Source organism: Cherax quadricarinatus, chromosome 46 (assembly GCF_038502225.1).
Source record: "Cherax quadricarinatus isolate ZL_2023a chromosome 46, ASM3850222v1, whole genome shotgun sequence".
Classification (NCBI taxonomy): Eukaryota; Metazoa; Arthropoda; class Malacostraca; order Decapoda; family Parastacidae; genus Cherax; species Cherax quadricarinatus.
Genome location: NC_091337.1, coordinates 20,320,385 through 20,338,382, shown reverse-complemented (window position 1 = coordinate 20,338,382; position 17,998 = coordinate 20,320,385). Strand labels below are relative to the sequence as shown.

Sequence of the window (17,998 nt, the reverse complement as noted above, 5' to 3'; positions counted from 1 at the left end):
ATACTTGTAGAGATAAAAATATTAAATATTTGTGTACCTGTACCCGTAGTGGGAAGGTCTTCTTCTTCTGATGACCAAGTTATGAGTATGGAACTTGAGTCCTTGACTCGGAAAGAGCAAGCGCAGCGGCCTGTTAGCTCAGTTGGTTAGAGCGCCGTGCTAATAACGCGGATGTCGTGGGTTCGATCCCCATACGGGCCAGGTATCGTGTTTTTTACAAAAATTTTAAGCGCTAAACCTATGCGAGCCATTTAGTGCAAGACGTAGTGGAGGCTTGATCCTTCGTCTCAGCGCGAGACAGACTCGTTTCCTATTTGTACTCTCCTAGTTCTTTATATTGGACAGAATTTTAGGTCTTGAGTTATCTTTTCTAAAAAGTTTTATTATACTCATTAAGAATTAGTTTGTGTTTTTAAGATATAAAGTTTACAAACATCCAAACTAATGGAAATTTATTTCTAAATACTAAGTTAAGAATAGTCTATAAGGCATTGTGATGGAAAAGTTGTGGAAGATAGTTATGTTAATTTATGAAGTTACAGCACAGTAAGTACAATGTAATCCTCAGATAACTATTACATTTCACTGTAATTTCATAAACTGGTACCACTCAATATTTTGACTACTTATCAGTTACAATTATTTGTTTTTAATAAATAACCTTTAACTTGCATAGTAACCTTTTTTTTTTTAAGAAAAAAAAAGTCTCAGTTCTAGCCTAGTTTGCCCGAAATACTGTGTATAATAAAGGCTTTAAAAGTATTGTTTATTTTTGTACAATGATTTGAAGTGCGCTGTGTCAAATAGACACCGCGCCTTTCTATAGAGGAACTTTAACCTGATATTTGTTTTTCGCTATTGTTCACTATCAATTCTCCGGACACACATTAAGTCAAAGTACATTCTTGGATATTTCACTGAAATTATTGTTAAAATGTTTTCCTCGTCACACAGTACAGTAAAATTATTTATTCTTTCACTAACATTTTTAGCCAATAGCATGGTTTGTTTTTTCCTAGGTGCAGCAACAGTTCATCATGTAATAACCATTTGCTGCAAGACTAGTTCCAGGAAAAGTAATTTAGGTAATTGTTGTGGTTCTTTTCATGACGCTAAAAAATACTGTTATCTGCATGCAATAGGAGTTTACACGTAACGTTAATGGGAATGTCTTACATATCACAAAAAAATGATACTAAAGATGATTATTTTCAGTTTACTTACAAATGAATTGCCTACATTAGTAAAAATTTTATTAACTTAAGAATTAGTTGATACAGGTAAATGGCAACGTTCGTGTAAATATATGTCTGGACAACATATTATCTATGACATTAAAAAATCAATTACAGGGCATCAGTCGTTAGCGTTAAATTTAGTAGTGAAGGCTTTAAGCCTAAGGTGAAACATCAGCCTTTAAATAAAACAAAAATCTAAAGCGACCGTGACAGGACTCGAACCTGCAATCTTCGGATCCGAAGTCCGACGCCTTATCCATTAGGCCACACGGTCATTGAAACACTCTACTACCGATATTTTTTACATTTTAAGAAGTCGGACCGAAACGTCGTCGTAAGCTTCTGTCTTTTATGTGCGGGTTATTTGTGTATCGTTCCAGTCACGGTATTGTGCCTTTTTGTTATTTATTTTTAAGAACTGTGTGATGAATAGTTTGAAAACCCGACAAGTTGAAGATTGAGATTGTTTGTTACTGCAGAATTAGAGTTTTAGTGAAAGTACTTTAGCTGTATCTTTCAAGGTTTTTCTCTGATACTATAGAACATTGTCATAGGCATACAGTACAAGTTTGTACCCCTATTGTATGCATGTGAGACGACCCCCATACTCTGGTGAGTGGAACTACACGTTATCGGCGAGGGTTCTGTCACTGATTTTGACAATTTGTTCCCTGTTATTCTGCTATAATTTAAGCCAGTGTACAGTCCTGTGCCGAAAGCCTATATTTTCTTACATAATATGTTATGGAAATAAGTCACCTTGTCTGACTTTTTTGGGTTATCCCAGGTTCTCTACACATTCTGCTATGTATGATAATCTATAACTATTTGTGTATACCTGAATTAACTTACTTAGTCAAATACATTATGTATGCCTACAATCACCATGCACGCCCGCAACTAGAGAGAGGGGCTATAACTTTTGAACATGTAGTTGATTTAAACTTATGACATGGCATGATTTTAATGTTTGAGGCTGCATTAGAAACAGATATAAGTGAAACATTTCTAGGAAAGGCTGTTTGGTAGTCTGATTAAAGTGAGAGGTTATTACAAACTTTAATTTTTTTTTTATTCACCGGTATTCTCCCGGCCAGGGTCTTTTCCAAGTAGTGGTGACCCGGCCTTGGCTCCCTATCTGGGGAGTGTCTCGAGACCTAAGTCTCTCATGGGAGGAGGTACAAGTACCCCCTCATCTTTGGGACCAACTGTCCCCAAGCCTAGTCACAGTCCCCGCCCTCACGGAGCTCGTAGGAAGAAGCTAGGCTTCTGGTCTGCCATCTGCCCCGTCCCAAAAGGACTCGTTGGGATGGCAGTCTGTCTTCAAAACTTTAACATAGCCTAGTGCTCATCAATATTCATATTTACAACAACAGGATTCTCATAAAGGTATGGTATATAATAGAAAAAAAAAACCTTTTCTTTAGGTTAGGCACAGGTACACCTAAGTACAATTTCTATACATAATAACGTATTTGGAAATTACCTAGGATAACCCGAAAAAATCAATAAATTATTTTCATTGGGGCCTAGTCTGGTCAAAAACGGTCTACACAACACAGTGTGTAGTTACAAACATTCAAAGACAAACACAATACAACTCTGCAATGACTGAACTAATACAGCCATTATCTTGTGTAGTTATTGTGAAAACAGCTTCGGAAATGAATATTTAAATTATTCGTGCACAGAGATTCAGTGGCAAGAAAAGCAAATTTTGTTTTCCGGTCAAACCACATGTGCTTGCAGCAGCAACTTTATACACGGGGAGGGACTTTCCTATTTTCGGAACATTTCTCAGCATTAAAATTTTCAATTTTGTGTACTTTATCCAGGGCAAGATTCATGGGACTATTTACATATGTGAGTGCCTTGTGAACAATGTTACACAAGCCATTCCCAGAGTTTGATTGTGTAATAACTGGAGAAAAAACTTCTTTCATCGACTTCAAAATTTCTTCATTTTTGTATCCTCTTTGGAAGAAGGTTGATGTTAATTGAATGTGTTGTGCCATTTTGCCACTTTTAAAATCGAAAAAAGTATAGTATATTTTACAATATTTGGCCTTGATGCTGGTGAGCGGTATTTGATCCAAGGAATTGGACTTACTCTCCTCTTGCATTGAATCTGAATGTGTGTCATTCCACAAGTGCTACATGACCCATACTGTTTAGCGCTTTCCTCTGATTAAAATATAACACTCGTGACCAGCATCAGTCTTTAATAGCTGATTTATCTTATGAAATGGCGAACCTTTCTTGGTTTTAGCTGTGTTGGTGCACATTGTTAGATTCTGTGTAGTAACTAGAATGCCTCGTTTGGTTGGCTTAAAACTTTTAGCGCAGATGTTTTTTCTTCAAAGGAAGCTTCGCCCGCCTTGAATTTAGGTTGTGCAAGTTTTTAATATGCCAATTTTATTAGTCAAATTTTGGTCAATGAAATTACTGGAGAATGTTTCTTCTGATTACAAACAAATCATTGTTTGACTTTGTCGCATTATTCTAAGTTAAATATGTACAATGTACACTTGTCCTAAAGACCATTGTTAAAATTGTGTATTATGTTCCCAAATTTTTAATAATATTTACTTAATCACCTGCATACTTAAACCTTAAATGCAGATAAATCTTAGTTTGAAAATAGTTTGGCTTCATATTGGCTTGTGTTGGTCACAATTTGATATTTTTTTTACCTCTAGGAAACTTGAAAAATTGAAATATTGGTTTTCCTGTTCTAATTTCTGAATTCCTCATCCAGTTAGCTTCGACCTTCAAGGATGCTAACTTTTTTTATAAAGCAAATTCCGAGCAGCTTCAAACAATGTGATGGTGTATTTTAGGATAATGGTCTCAGGTAGCAGGAGAATGCCTCTTATTTTTGCCTTCAAAGCTGGCGTTTCCTAATGAAACGTTTGATTAGTTTTGGGCTGTGAATGAAATGGAGATATTAATGTCCATGAAATGTTCATTGCTAATATTTTAGTTGCCTTAGAAACTTAAGCTATATCTAGCTCTCACAGAGTAAAGTCCGAGGCAGCTACGGTGAAAAGCTCTGTTCCACAAGGCACAGTACTAGCTCCCATCTTGTTCCTCATCCTCATATCCGACATAGACAAGGATGTCAGCCACAGCACCGTGTCTTCCTTTGCAGATGACACCCGAATCTGCATGACAGTGTCTTCCATTGCAGACACTGCAAGGCTCCAGGCGGACATCAACCAAATCTTTCAGTGGGCTGCAGAAAACAATATGAAGTTCAACGATGAGAAATTTCAATTACTCAGATATGGTAAACATGAGGAAATTAAATCTTCATCAGAGTACAAAACAAATTCTGGCCACAAAATAGAGCGAAACACCAACGTCAAAGACCTGGGAGTGATTATGTCGGAGGATCTCACCTTCAAGGACCATAACATTGTATCAATCGCATCTGCTAGAAAAATGACAGGATGGATAATGAGAACCTTCAAAACTAGGGAGGCCAAGCCCATGATGACACTCTTCAGGTCACTTGTTCTATCTAGGCTGGAATATTGCTGCACTCTAACAGCACCTTTCAAGGCAGGTGAAATTGCCGACCTAGAAAATGTACAGAGAACTTTCACGGCGCGCATAACGGAGATAAAACACCTCAATTACTGGGAGCGCTTGAGGTTTCTAAACCTGTATTCCCTGGAACGCAGGAGGGAGAGATACATGATTATATACACCTGGAAAATCCTAGAGGGACTAGTACCGAACTTGCACACGAAAATCACTCACTACGAAAGCAAAAGACTTGGCAGACGATGCACCATCCCCCCAATGAAAAGCAGGGGTGTCACTAGCACGTTAAGAGACCATACAATAAGTGTCAGGGGCCCGAGACTGTTCAACTGCCTCCCAGCACACATAAGGGGGATTACCAACAGACCCCTGGCAGTCTTCAAGCTGGCACTGGACAAGCACCTAAAGTCAGTTCCTGATCAGCCGGGCTGTGGCTCGTACGTTGGTTTGCGTGCAGCCAGCAGCAACAGCCTGGTTGATCAGGCGCTGATCCACCAGGAGGCCTGGTCACAGACCGGGCCGCGGGGGCGTTGACCCCCGAAACTCTCTCCAGGTAAACTCCAGGTAAATAATAATCACAAGGACCCCAGTGGAAATAAGTCACTGTCTGACTTTTTGGGGTACATTATTATTATTATAATCAAAAAGAAGCGCTAAGCCACAAGGACTATACAGCGCTGCAGGGCAGGAAGGAAGTGAGGGCATCAGGTGGCAAAAGGGAGATGGATGAGCAACAGGTTACGGATAACAGCGGGGCAGTGGATGGTGAAAGGGTAAAGGGCAGCAAGAGACTGAACCAGAAAGGGCTGAGGGGAGTGCGAAAAGTATCATCAGAGTTTGTGGAGTAAATCAGTCGTTGTCAAGAAGTCAATGAGAGAGTCAGGATTAAAGGAGGGTCCATCAGCAAGAAGGGAAGGTAAAGAGAGAGTAGTAGAACGAAGACGACATTGGAGGTAAATTCGGCGTGCTCGTTGATAGAGAGGGCAGTCTAACAGAATGTGGCTAATCGATACTGGAACTTGACACTGCTCACAGAGAGGAACAGGGTGCCTCTCCATGAGATACCCATGAGTAAGACGAGTGTGGCCAATGCGAAGGCGGGAGAGAGTGGTCTCCCAACTTCGGCACTGATGACAAGAAGACGGCCAGTAACCTATGCTCGGTTTAATAGAATGAAGTTTGTTACCGAGCAGAGTTGACCAACGTTGTTGCCAACGGGTGCGAAGGTGGGTAGCTATTGCAGCAAAATAGTCCAGAAATGGAACACCTCGATAGGAAATTGGTAGGTCATATACTGCTGACCGCGCAGCAGTGTCTGCCTGTTCATTGCCCTGTACGTCGACATGACCAGGGACCCAACAAAAAACAATATCTTTATGTTTGGTAGAGATACGGCGTAGCCAAAGTTGGATACGGAGAACTAGGGGATGAGATGTATCAAATTTTCGTATAGCCTGTAGAGCACTAAGGGAGTCTGAGACTACTACAAATGATGACACAGGCATAGATGCGATACGAATAAGTGCTGCAAGAATGGCATACAGTTCAGCAGTAAAAATGCTAGCTGAAGATAGTAAATGCCCTCGTACGACGCTGTCCGGAAACACTGCTGCGAATCCGACGCCGTCTGAAGACTTAGAGCCATCTGTGTACACAGCGGTGGCATGAGAATGGGAGTGGAAGTGATCAAGAAAAAGAGAGCGGGAAGCCACCGTAGGCAGTTGAGCTTTCGAGCAAGGGAGTGAGAAAGAACAGACCCGAACAGCTGGAACTTCCCAGGGGGGCAGGGAAAAGTGAGATGCTACATGAACATATAAAGGTGGTAACTGAAGGGAAGACAAGAGTGAATGTAGGCGAAGAGAAAAGGGACGGAGCAAACAGGGGCGGCGAACGAATAAAGAATGTCTACTAATATCGGTGACCATTCTATAAATGGAAGGATTGTGTAGATCGTGAGAGCGTACATAGTAACGAAGGCAATGGGCATCACGGCGATCAGACAAGGATGGAACATTTGCTTCTGTATAGAGGCTCTCAACAGGGGAAGAGCGAAAAGCACCAAGGCACAAACGTAAGCCTTGGTGATGGATAGAGTTAAGGCTAGAGAGAGTAGCAGGAGAGGCCGCGGAATAAATCTGGTCACCATAATCGAGTTTCGATAAAACGAGGGCTGAATGTAGGCGAAGCAGAGTTCGACGATCAGCTCCCCAGGAAAGATGAGCAAGGGTTTTAAGAAGGTTTAGCCGGCTGTGACAAGTTGCCTTCAGAGAGGTAATGTGAGGTTTCCAGGTTAACCGACGGTCAAAGAGAAGGCCTAGAAACCTGACTGTATCACGTTCGGGGATACGGGAGCCATAGAGATACAAAGGATGATCGGAGATAACAGAGCGTCTAGTGAAAGTAATTTGGTGAGTTTTGGTACTTGAAAATTTAAACCCATGTGTGGTGGCCCAAGTGGAAACACGGTCGACCGCATGCTGGAGAGAAACTGCAATAAGGTGACAGTCAGCGCCTGCACAAGCAATAGCGAAGTCATCAACATAGAGTGATGACCAAATATTGGGTGGAAGAACAGAGGCCAAATCATTTATAGCAAGGAGAAAAAGTGTTGTGCTTAGAACACATCCCTGAGGGACACCTTCAGCTTGGACGAAGTCCGGGGAAAGAACATTATTGACTCGAACACGGAAATGTCTGTCAGTTAAAAAGTTCTTAAGGAAGGATGGTAGATTGCCTCGGAGGCCTAAGGAATGGGCCTGGGCCAAAATATTATACCTCCAAGTTGTGTCATATGCCTTCTCAAGGTCAAAAAATATGGCAATAACTGAGTGATTATTCGCAAAGGCATTACGAACATACGTATCCAAGCGTAGTAAGGGGTCTATGGTAGAACGACCCTTACGAAAGCCATATTGACTAGCGGAGAGACTGTTGTGAGTCTCTAAATACCACATTAAACGTCGATTTACGAGGCGTTCCATCACTTTGCAAACTGCACTTGTAAGAGCGATGGGGCGATAGTGGGAGGCATCATGTCCTGTAGTACCCGGTTTGCGGAAAGGGAGAACAATGGCAGATTTCCACAGCTGGGGAAGAACTCCTTGTGCCCAAATAAGATTGAAGAGGTGTAAGAGGACTACAAGGGCTGACCGATGTAAATGTTGTAACATACGAATATGAATGTCATCAGGCCCAGCTGCCGATGATCGGCAAGCTGAGAGCGTTGCCTCCAGTTCTTGAAGTGTAAAAGGCACATTATACTGTTCTTCTCCGAGAGAAGAAAAGTCCAAGGGTACTAACTCTCTGGCAGACTTTGAGGAAAGAAACGAGGGGCATAGATGGAGCCCTCGGGAAATACGGACCAGATGTGTGCCAAGTTCAATGGCAACGTCGAGAGGGTTTGCTATATCAACACCAGTGACCCGTAGAACAGGAGCCGGGTCAGGAGAGTATTTACCACTCAATTTCCTCACTTTTTTCCACACTGCACTCATAGAAGAAGCAGAGGTGATGGTGGAAACATAGTCTCGCCAACAAGTGCGTTTAGCTTCACGGATGACACGGCGAGCGATCGCACGCTTCTGCTTAAAATCAACAAGTCTCTCAGCGGTTCTATTGTACCGGTACCTGCCCCATGCAGCACGTTTCAAACGTACTGCACGAGCACAAGCAGGAGACCACCAAGGCACGCACTTCTGAGAATGCCTGCCTGAGGTTTGGGGTATAGAATGAGAAGCTGCGGTATAAACTGATGTCGAGAAGATGTGTAGGAGCTCATCAATGGAGGATGAAGAAGGAACCTCACTAAAAGCAGTGAGGTGTGAGTAAAGATCCCAATTTGCCCGATCAAACTGCCAGCGAGGGCTACGGAAAGGTGGTGAATAGGAAGGAGAAGTAAGAATGATCGGAAAATGATCGCTGTCATGTAAGTCTGGTAGAACAGACCAGGTGAAGTCTAGTGCAGTGGAGGAAGAGCAGACTGATAGATCGATGCAAGAGAGAGTATGAGTACGAGGATCAAAATGGGTGGGAGTACCCGTATTTAAAACATGGAGGGGGTGAGAGGCAAGAAAAGCCTCCAACTGAATGCCACGTGAGTCACAATGAGACCCCCCCCAGAGGAAATGGTGGGCATTAAAATCACCAAGTAACAGAAGTGGTGGTGGTAAGGATGAAACAAGAAAGGCAAAGTCTGGGATAGAAAATGCTCGAGAAGGAGAGAGATATAAAGAACATATTGTAAACCACTTACTCAAGTGGATACGGGCTGCAGTGTAATGCAGCGATGTATGGACAAATAGTTGACAGTACGGAATATCATTGCGTAGAAGAAGGGCACTTTCATTAAAGGTCCCATCTGAGAAAGGATCCGAAGAATACAATAAATTATAGCCTGAGATAGGTTGGAAAACAGCCGAGTGTAATTTTGGTTCTTGTAAGCAAGCACCAACAGGGGAAAACCTGGAAAGCAACATCTGAAGCTCACCCCGATTACCCCTGAGGCCGCGGATATTCCACTGTAAATAGGCCATGATTGGCGATGAAGAAAATATCAGGAATCTGTAGGTAAAGGCACCTACGGACTAGAGGGGTTAGAAAAGTCAACGTGTGGTGGCATTGGAAGATGTTCAAGTAGCGAAGGAACGGAGCGTTGCGAAGAATGGGGTTGTGAAGATGGAGGAGAGGGAAGAGAAGGAACAGGAAGTGAATCAGTGTCCATTGAAGGTTTAGTCTCTGCAATATATTCTGAAATGGCTTCAAGTGTTTCTGAATTCAAAGACGTATGGGAGACCATATTGGAGATAGGAGGAGGAGGGTGAGTAAAGATTGGGACAGTAATGGACTGTACCAAAGTAGAGGGGGAGGGAAAAGTGTAAGGGACTGGAGATGAAGTGTGGGGGGGGACAGAAGAGGCAGTAACCTGGGAGGTGACAGAAGAGGGAGAAACTTGGGAGGGGACGGGGGTGGAAGGCATAGTACGAGGAGGAGGGTGAATCTCCACACTTGTAATAGAGCCAGAGAGAGGGGAAGAACTAGGTACAGAGACTGGAAAGGTAAAGTGTGGAGGCGGAAGAAGGGAAGGAAGGGGCAAAGAAGATTTGAGCAATGTGGATTTTTTGGACTTCTGAGTAGAGGGGCGATTGGTATTAGGTGTCGTACGAGGTCTTGTCGATACTGGGGCTTGTGAGGAAGGACGCGAAGATGTGAGAACAGACTGAGTTGTAGTCGGGACGTCAGAGCCAAGGACAGCAAAAGGATTAGATGCCGTAGTGGCTATGGGAGGGGTAACAACAGAGGAGGCTGCAGAAGATGGGACCCCAGAAGTGGGGGGACGTTTGGAAACACGAGAATAAGAAACACGGGGTAGTCTCCCTTGGAGGCGGAGATGAGTAACTGCCATAGCATAAGGGAGACCTTCTGCCTCTTTGAGGCAACGGATTTCACGTTCATTTAAGTAGACCTGGCAACGGCGGGAGTACGAAGGGTGAGCTTCATTACAATTAAGGCAAGATGGAGGTTGACTGCAAGATGTATTAGAATGGTCGTCGGCACCACAGACTGGGCATTCGGCCATAGATCTGCAATATTTCGCTGGGTGACCAAAACGCCAGCAATTTCTACATTGTTGCGGTGTAGGTATCACCTTTCGAACTTGTAACCGATGTCCCGCGACATATACAGAGGACGGGAGTTCTCGGCTGTCAAAAGTTAAACGAGCCACATTGCAAGGGTAACGTCTCCGCCCCCGGGCAGGAAGGACATAAGTGTCTACTTTGAGGATTGGGAGATCCTGGAGTTCCAGCTGTTCAAAAATGTCATTGCCACATGACTGGAAATTCTGTTGGACTATGGTATGGGGCAGAATGACAGTACCACTACAAGAATTGAGAGAAAGATGTTTTTCAATAGTGATAGGAGTAGTATCGATATTCGAAAGGAGAGAAAGATCATGAGCTTGGGTAGCATTCTGGACAGTGACGATGCGCGTACCGCTCTTGAGAGCGTGAAATGAAATATCTCTGCCAACATGACGCAGGAGCGCTTTGGCAATACTATGGTCAGAAAGGTAGGCAGAAGAAGAAGTTGGTCTTAAAGTAAAGAATTTAGTCCATTGTGTGGTCCGAAACTGAGCGTGGAGAGGGAGTGCTTGACGTGTCGGTCGTTTCCGAGTAGAATGGGAAGGTAACGACGGAGCATCATCAGGAGATTGACGTTGGCGTTTAGGAGTAGGACCGGAGTTGGTCCGGCATGAAATGGGTGGGCGATTCGAAAATTGCCGTACCGTAGAGGGAGAAGCCGGAAGCATAGTCAAAGGAGAGCGGAGTTCAGACAAATCGAAGGAGTCAGTCGAAGCCCCGGTACCTGAAGCGGGTGAGGAAACAGCACCAGCAAGAGGTACAGGGGCATCAGGAGTGTCCGAAGAGTGGTCTAAACACAAGGCAGGGTCAGAATGGGGTGCGGTATCAAGAAGGGGCCCGGGGGTAGTGGTTTCATGGACTAGGGCTGCCATGGTTAGGTTACTCCTTTGCTTTTTGTTTTTAAGAAAAAAAAAGAAAGAAGAAAAGAAAATAAAAACAAAAAAAAGAATAAAAAAAGGGGGGAGCGGGGAGGAATAGTTCCCAGGAGGAATGAAAGGGCCGGAAATCTCCCTCCGCGCCCAAGAGGACTCGACACCGCTAGTAGCGCAGATGCAGCATGGAACCCGTGCCATACCCTACCCTTCATGCCAGTAAACCAGCAATCCGGGATAGCAACCTCACATCTGCCGAGCTACCTCGGTGGACAAAAGAGAGGGCGGCCGGATATCCGCCACAAAGCATACCTCCTTCAGCCACCACCCCCGGAATCCGAAAGGTGGCTTCCAGAGATACACCCGTCGCCCAAAAGACACCCAAAGCTACTCCGGGATACCGGAGAGGGATCGGGACATCCCTAGGCAATCCAGATTCCACGGCAAACTACGCCACCGCCAAGAAACCTCAACGGAATGGGATGGACCCCGGTGTCCTTTCCCCTACCTAGGAACTAGCGCGCCTGTGGGAGAAATCACGAAGGCTAAAAAGAGGAAGGGCAAAAGGGAGGGGTGAGGAGGAGGAGGAGGAATGGAGGATGGGGAGGATGGGATAGGGGAGGGGAGAATGGGGGGTAATTAGGTTCGGTCTGAGGAAGAAGACCGACAGGGCTAATTCCTCAGACCAAGAGCCTCTTCACCACGCCAAGGAGCCCCCCTTGAAGAGGCTTGCAAGACTTCAACTGTTTACCCTCCTTACCACAGTAAACACGAGAACATTTGATACGCTTCTTTTGTTTATAAACGTTTGTTTCCAGTCCTGGATTACTTTGAATATTGCCACATATCAATGCAGCATTTAATGCAGTATGCCACCGGGTTGCTGGTAATGAAGTGTTGTCCTGCCACATTTTTCAGGACTAATGATATGGTCTGACAAGGTAGTGGCTGTGGTACCTCAACCGTGCCACGTCATTTGATGTCTACCGCTCCTACGTAACTCCCCTCAAGGAAGGTTCCTTGATGTTGGTGAGGGGCTCTTGATTTAGGGAATTGGATCTGTGCTCCTGTTCCCCGAATTAAGCCTGAATGCCTTCCAAACCCCCCCCCAGGCGCTGTATAATCCTCCGGGTTTAGCGCTTCCCCCTTGATTATAATAATAATCCTACGTAACTGTTCCCACTTTGCAGTATACATGTTTCGCAGATAAAATATTTTAACGATTACCACATCCATCATTTCTCACTGCTACCGTCTGTATTCTCTTTCTGCCTGACTTGACCAGGAAACGTCTCCGTTTGTCACGTATACACGTATAGTACTGCGGCTGCCGCAGCCGCAGCAAGCAGCAACAAGGCTGCTCCTATATCTTGCCGTCCCCTGGGCCTATCCGAACTCCAGTATGGCCAAATTTGCAAGTACTGCTGCAACAACATGCAAGTAACCTATAGTGACATAAAAACTGACGGTGACGACAACGAAATGGACTAAATATGACAAAAGAGGGACCGGCATTCAAGTACCAGACCTGCTGCCAGACGTGAACCAGACATGAGACGTTTTCCACTACAATGAAATAACTGACCTCCATATCAACTGCACCAGTGTTCAACGGGAAGACAACATGGCAGAAAACCTGATCAACTAAATCTCCAAGGAAATGACAGGTCTGTAGGACTTTTTTCTAAAGTGCCAAACGAGGGAAAGAATTGAGCCTTTAAACATGGCTGACCGGCATCCAACAGCAGCTACTGCCAGACGTACAACTAGAGAAGTGAAATTCTCATCTTTACTGACGTTCATCTGTTGACAGTAGCATCATATCTGTACCACCATCATATCACCTGTACCAGTGCTAACGAGAGGGAAACACAGGAGACATCGTCAAATCAACAGTACAAAACTCCAAGGTTATAGGACGGTTATCCCTCAGTGCCAGTCGTGGGAAAGAAGTGTATAGTTAAATAGTCAAGGTTAATGTTTTAGTAGCTGACCTATATTCAGTTGACTAGTGTACAGTGAGAGAATCATAGCAGAAAAAGCCCAATATATCTATAAGCTCAAGGAAAGTCAGGTTGTAGGTGGCGTTACTCCCCTCAGTGTTTTAAAAATGGCTGAGTCAGCAGAACAGGTCAGGAGACAACAACACGACACAACCCCCGATAAATGGAATTGAGGGGGATTTGGAAGGATAAAACCATTGATTAAACCTTTCTGGTCTACCAGAATGGAAAGGAGTTAGAAGTTAATTGGTGAAGCCAGACTGTGAAGTGAGGTGGGAAGGGGAGTGTGTAATAAGGGGTTAACTGTAAGGGGTTTGTGAAGTTAAGGGAAAAGTGAGCAGTGAAGAGGGTTTTGAAGCGGAAATTTTACTAGTAATTCAGTGGTGATTGCTAAAGCAGATACTAAGTGTAGTAGGGACTGGAAAAGAGAAATAAATATTATTGTATATGAGTAAAAGAGCGAAGAGTGAAAATGGCAGGCATTAGGGGGGGTACAGGCTGCCATAATTATATTTATCTTTCTTCAATTCCATGAAGAAAGAAATCAGTCATGGGGGCTGGAAAAGGTGAATGGTGTAACAGCGCCCTGGACAGTAAAAGCCCAACAGTTGCCATCCTACCAGAAAAGTAAATATCACTATCGCCGCAAGGTATGACAACACCGCATACCCAAACAAAAACAGTGGCACACAGCTCTTATTGTAGCGCTCTTAAGTGGTGATATCCAAATTAATCCAGGACCTCAAACTATTGTGCAGAGGCAAAACAGACAGATAAATGACGGCGATAATGACGGTCTAGTAGCTAGGAATGATAACCTTAACTCCATATGTAATGCATACATAGGTCAATGTGAGACAATACAGCCATTATTATCTCAAACACTACCAAACAGGTGCATACACTGTACTAAAGTACGCATGAAAAACAGAAAAGGCACCTTATGTAAAATGTGTAAGGGGTGGGTGCATGATGGATGTATGTACAATTATAGCAACGGTGCCAGAATTCATTTTGTGTGTAACAAATGCACTTTGGCACAGTTACCCTTTAGCAGTGATGACATTGATTTACCTAATTTTAATACAAATGACCCATTGCCATATATTGATGATTATGATTGTTTTATGAAAACAGGCCTTCACTTTATTCATGTCAATGCAAGATCACTTCTTCCTAAATTGGCAGAGATTAGGATTCTAGCTAACAAAATTAGGGCGGCAGTTATAACCATCTCTGAATCTTGGTTGGATGATACGGTGACTGACGACGAGGTCAAAATAGAAGGTTACAATATAAAACGCTTAGATAGGAACAGAAAGGGTGGTGGAGTATGTGCCTACATTAGAAATGACTTAGCTTACAACCCAAGACCTGATTTAAATAACAATAAACTGGAGATTCTATGGTTTGAAGTGCTGCTTCCCAAGACCAAACCCATCTTAGTAGGAACTAGTTACCGCCCTTAGATAGGCCCGGTGGCCTGGTGGCTAAAGCTCCCGCTTCACACACGGAGGGCCCGGGTTCGATTCCCGGCGGGTGGAAACATTCGACACGTTTCCTTACACCTGTTGTCCTGTTCACCTAGCAGCAAATAGTGGTACCTGGGTGTTAGTCGACTGGTGTGGGTCGCATCCTGGGGGACAAGATTAAGGACCCCAATGGAAATAAGTTAGACAGTCCTCGATGACGCACTGACTTTCTTGGGTTATCCTGAGTGGCTAACCCTCCGGGGTTAAAAATCCGGACGAAATCTTATCTTACCTCCTACCCAGGACCAGTTCTTAGAAGACTTTTCCAGAGTCTTGTCCGGAGTTGAAAACAATTGCGAGACAATAATACTGGGCGACTTCAATATCTGTTTTCAGCAGCAAAATAACGGGCTATGCAAAAGGTATAAGCAAATTCTAGGATTAAATAGCTACACTCAACTAATTAATACACCAACCCGGATCACACAGTTCTCAGCCACCCTAATTGACCACATACTTTGTAACCGCTCTAAGAACATTAGTCAGTCAGGCGTCATTACCACAGGTCTTAGTGATCATTTCATCATTTACTGCACCAGGAAAATCACTAGGGATAGGATAGGCCTACACAGGACAATAAATATGAGGTCAACTAGAAACTACAGTAAAGAAACACTGGTAAATAGGCTACACAATTGTGACTGGACAGAGATAACAAGTTGCACGGACGTAAACGATGCCTGGGAAAAATTCAAAACAATGTTCACTACCATCCTTGATAATATTGCACCAGTTAAAGAGGTTAGGATTAAACGAAGAACTGATATCTACTGAGATATTAGATAATATGAAATTCAGAGACCAGCTGCTAAAAAGATTTAAAGCAAACAGACAGGATATTGCAGCACTAAATGAATTCCAAAGGGTGAGGAACAGAGTACAGAGACTTATAAAAGGAGCAAAGGCTAAGCACTATTGCTCAAAAATTGAAGAGTATAAGCATAACCCCAGAAAGCTCTGGCAACAACTAAAACAGTTGGGGTATAGCCATAAACCAGTAGATAGGTCTAACATAGTACTCACTATCGATAATGAGGTATGCCACGAAACATCTAAGGTGGCAAATTGCTTTAATTCCTACTACACATCTGTTGCATCAACACTAGTAAGTAAACTACCAGCTGCATCAAATACCTTTAACACAGACTCTGATAAGTTTCAAACATACTATACCAATAAAGGGGTAACCCAAACAGTTGTCAACTAGTAAGTGTATCTCATGACTTCATTCAAAAAGAACTAAGCAGGTTAAACCCAACTAAGAGCACAGGCCCTGATAACATCCCGTCTAAGTTCCTAAAAGATGGTGCTTCTGAACTGTCAATCCCTATTGCTCACATAATAAATCTATCAATCACTAATACCGTACCGGAGGGGTTCAAGGAGGCCAGAGTTACTCCTATCTTCAAGAAAAATAGTAGGCCTGATGTAAGCAACTATAGGCCTGTTAGTATACTCTATTACTCAGTATAATATCTAAAATTCTGGAGAGGGCGGTTTATTCTCAAGTAGTTAAATACCTTAATGACAACAGCATTCTCCATAGCTATCAATCGGGTTTTAGAAGATCCTACTCAACCGACACCTCCCTTATTAATCTGATGGATTACCTGAGAACTGAAATGTCAAAGGGGAACCTCATAGGTATGGTAACCTTAGACCTGCAAAAGGCCTTCGATACTGTCAACCACAATATATTATGTAATAAACTTCAAGCTATCGGTATAGGTTCTGTAGACTGGTTTAAGTCCTACCTTAGCAACAGGAGACAAATAAGTCAAAATCAACAAAACGGAATCAGAACCCCTGCCGATAACATGTCGAGTTCCCCTAGGTAGTATTCTGGGTCCCTTATTATTCTTATGTTATGTCAATGATATGCCTATCAGTGTCAAGTGCAAACTCCTACTGTATGCAGATAACAGTGTTCTGTTAGTGACAGGTAAAGACCCACAAGATATTGCTAATGTTTTAACACTGGAACTGGAGTCCTGCAGCAAATGGTTAGTAGACAACAAACTATCATTACACCTAGGGAAAACTGAAGCCATTCTCTTTGGCACGAAACATAAACTGAGAAGGGTAAATAATTTTAATGTTCAGTGTAATGGGGAGCCCATCACTTTGGTTTCATCAGTAAAATATCTGGGAATCCCCTTTGACCCATGCATGTCAGGAGAATTGATAGGGAACAGTGTAGTAAAGAAAGCGAATGCCAGACTGAAGTTCCTGTATAGACACGCACAGTGTGTACCTACTGAGGCTCGCAGGACCCTATGTCTAGCCCTTATACAATGCCATATGGATTACGCTTGTTCTTCATGGTACTCTGCCTTGACAAAAAAAACTGAAAGATAGACTGCAAATCACCCAGAACAAAATCGTAAGATTCATCCTGGGGCTGGGACCAAGAGAACATGTAGGCCAGGATGAATTACAGCAGTTGGATATGCTGAATGTTGAAGACAGAGTAAAACAACTTAAGCTAAATCATGTTTATAAAATTGCTCACAAACAGTGTCCAGAATATCTTCCTGTCAATTTTGTCAAGGTTGGGAACCAAAGCAATCATAGTACTAGGGGGAGAGAGCACCAAATCCAGTCATTCCTGGAGTGGAACCACAGTCGATGGCCTCCACTCCAAACCAACAGATACAGATACTAATGCCGGAAAAAAAATCCCCCCCCCAGTACCAACAATACCACCAGTCCGATAACATTCTTCTTTGCAAATATACAGGGTCTAAAGCCAGCAACAAACAACAAAATACCTTTCATCCGTGGACTGCTTGCAGAGGCAAAGGCAATGTTCGCGGCTTTCACTGAGACCCACATAAAGGATCACTTGGACAACGAAATATGGATCCCAGGTTACAACCTATACAGATGTGACAGAGTGAACAGGCAAAAGGGGGGGGTTGGCCTGTACATTGCAGAGTCACTTGTTTGCACAGAACTGCTAAATGCCTCAAATGATGTAGTGGAAGTTTTAGCAGTAAAGGTCGAGAACCAAAACCTAGTCATTGTGATAGTCTACAAGCCTCCGGATGCAACATCCCAGCAATTCCAGGAACAGCTGTTAAAAATTGACCACTGTCTGGAAAACCTTCCAGCTCCTGCACCCAACATCTTGCTCCTGGGGGATTTCAACTTAAGGCACCTAAA

The 17,998-nt window shown here is 43.4% G+C and overlaps 2 non-coding genes across 2 annotated transcripts; one reads left to right on the top strand and one right to left on the bottom strand.

The window, feature by feature from the left end:
* The first annotated feature begins 127 nt into the window (after positions 1 to 127).
* TRNAI-AAU (transfer RNA isoleucine (anticodon AAU)) lies at positions 128 to 201 on the top strand. The gene has a single exon. It is a non-coding gene; the product is annotated as a tRNA-Ile (tRNA).
* A 1,238-nt stretch (positions 202 to 1,439) lies between these two features.
* Positions 1,440 to 1,512, bottom strand: TRNAR-UCG (transfer RNA arginine (anticodon UCG)). The gene has a single exon. It is a non-coding gene; the product is annotated as a tRNA-Arg (tRNA).
* Between the last annotated feature and the right edge of the window lie 16,486 nt (positions 1,513 to 17,998).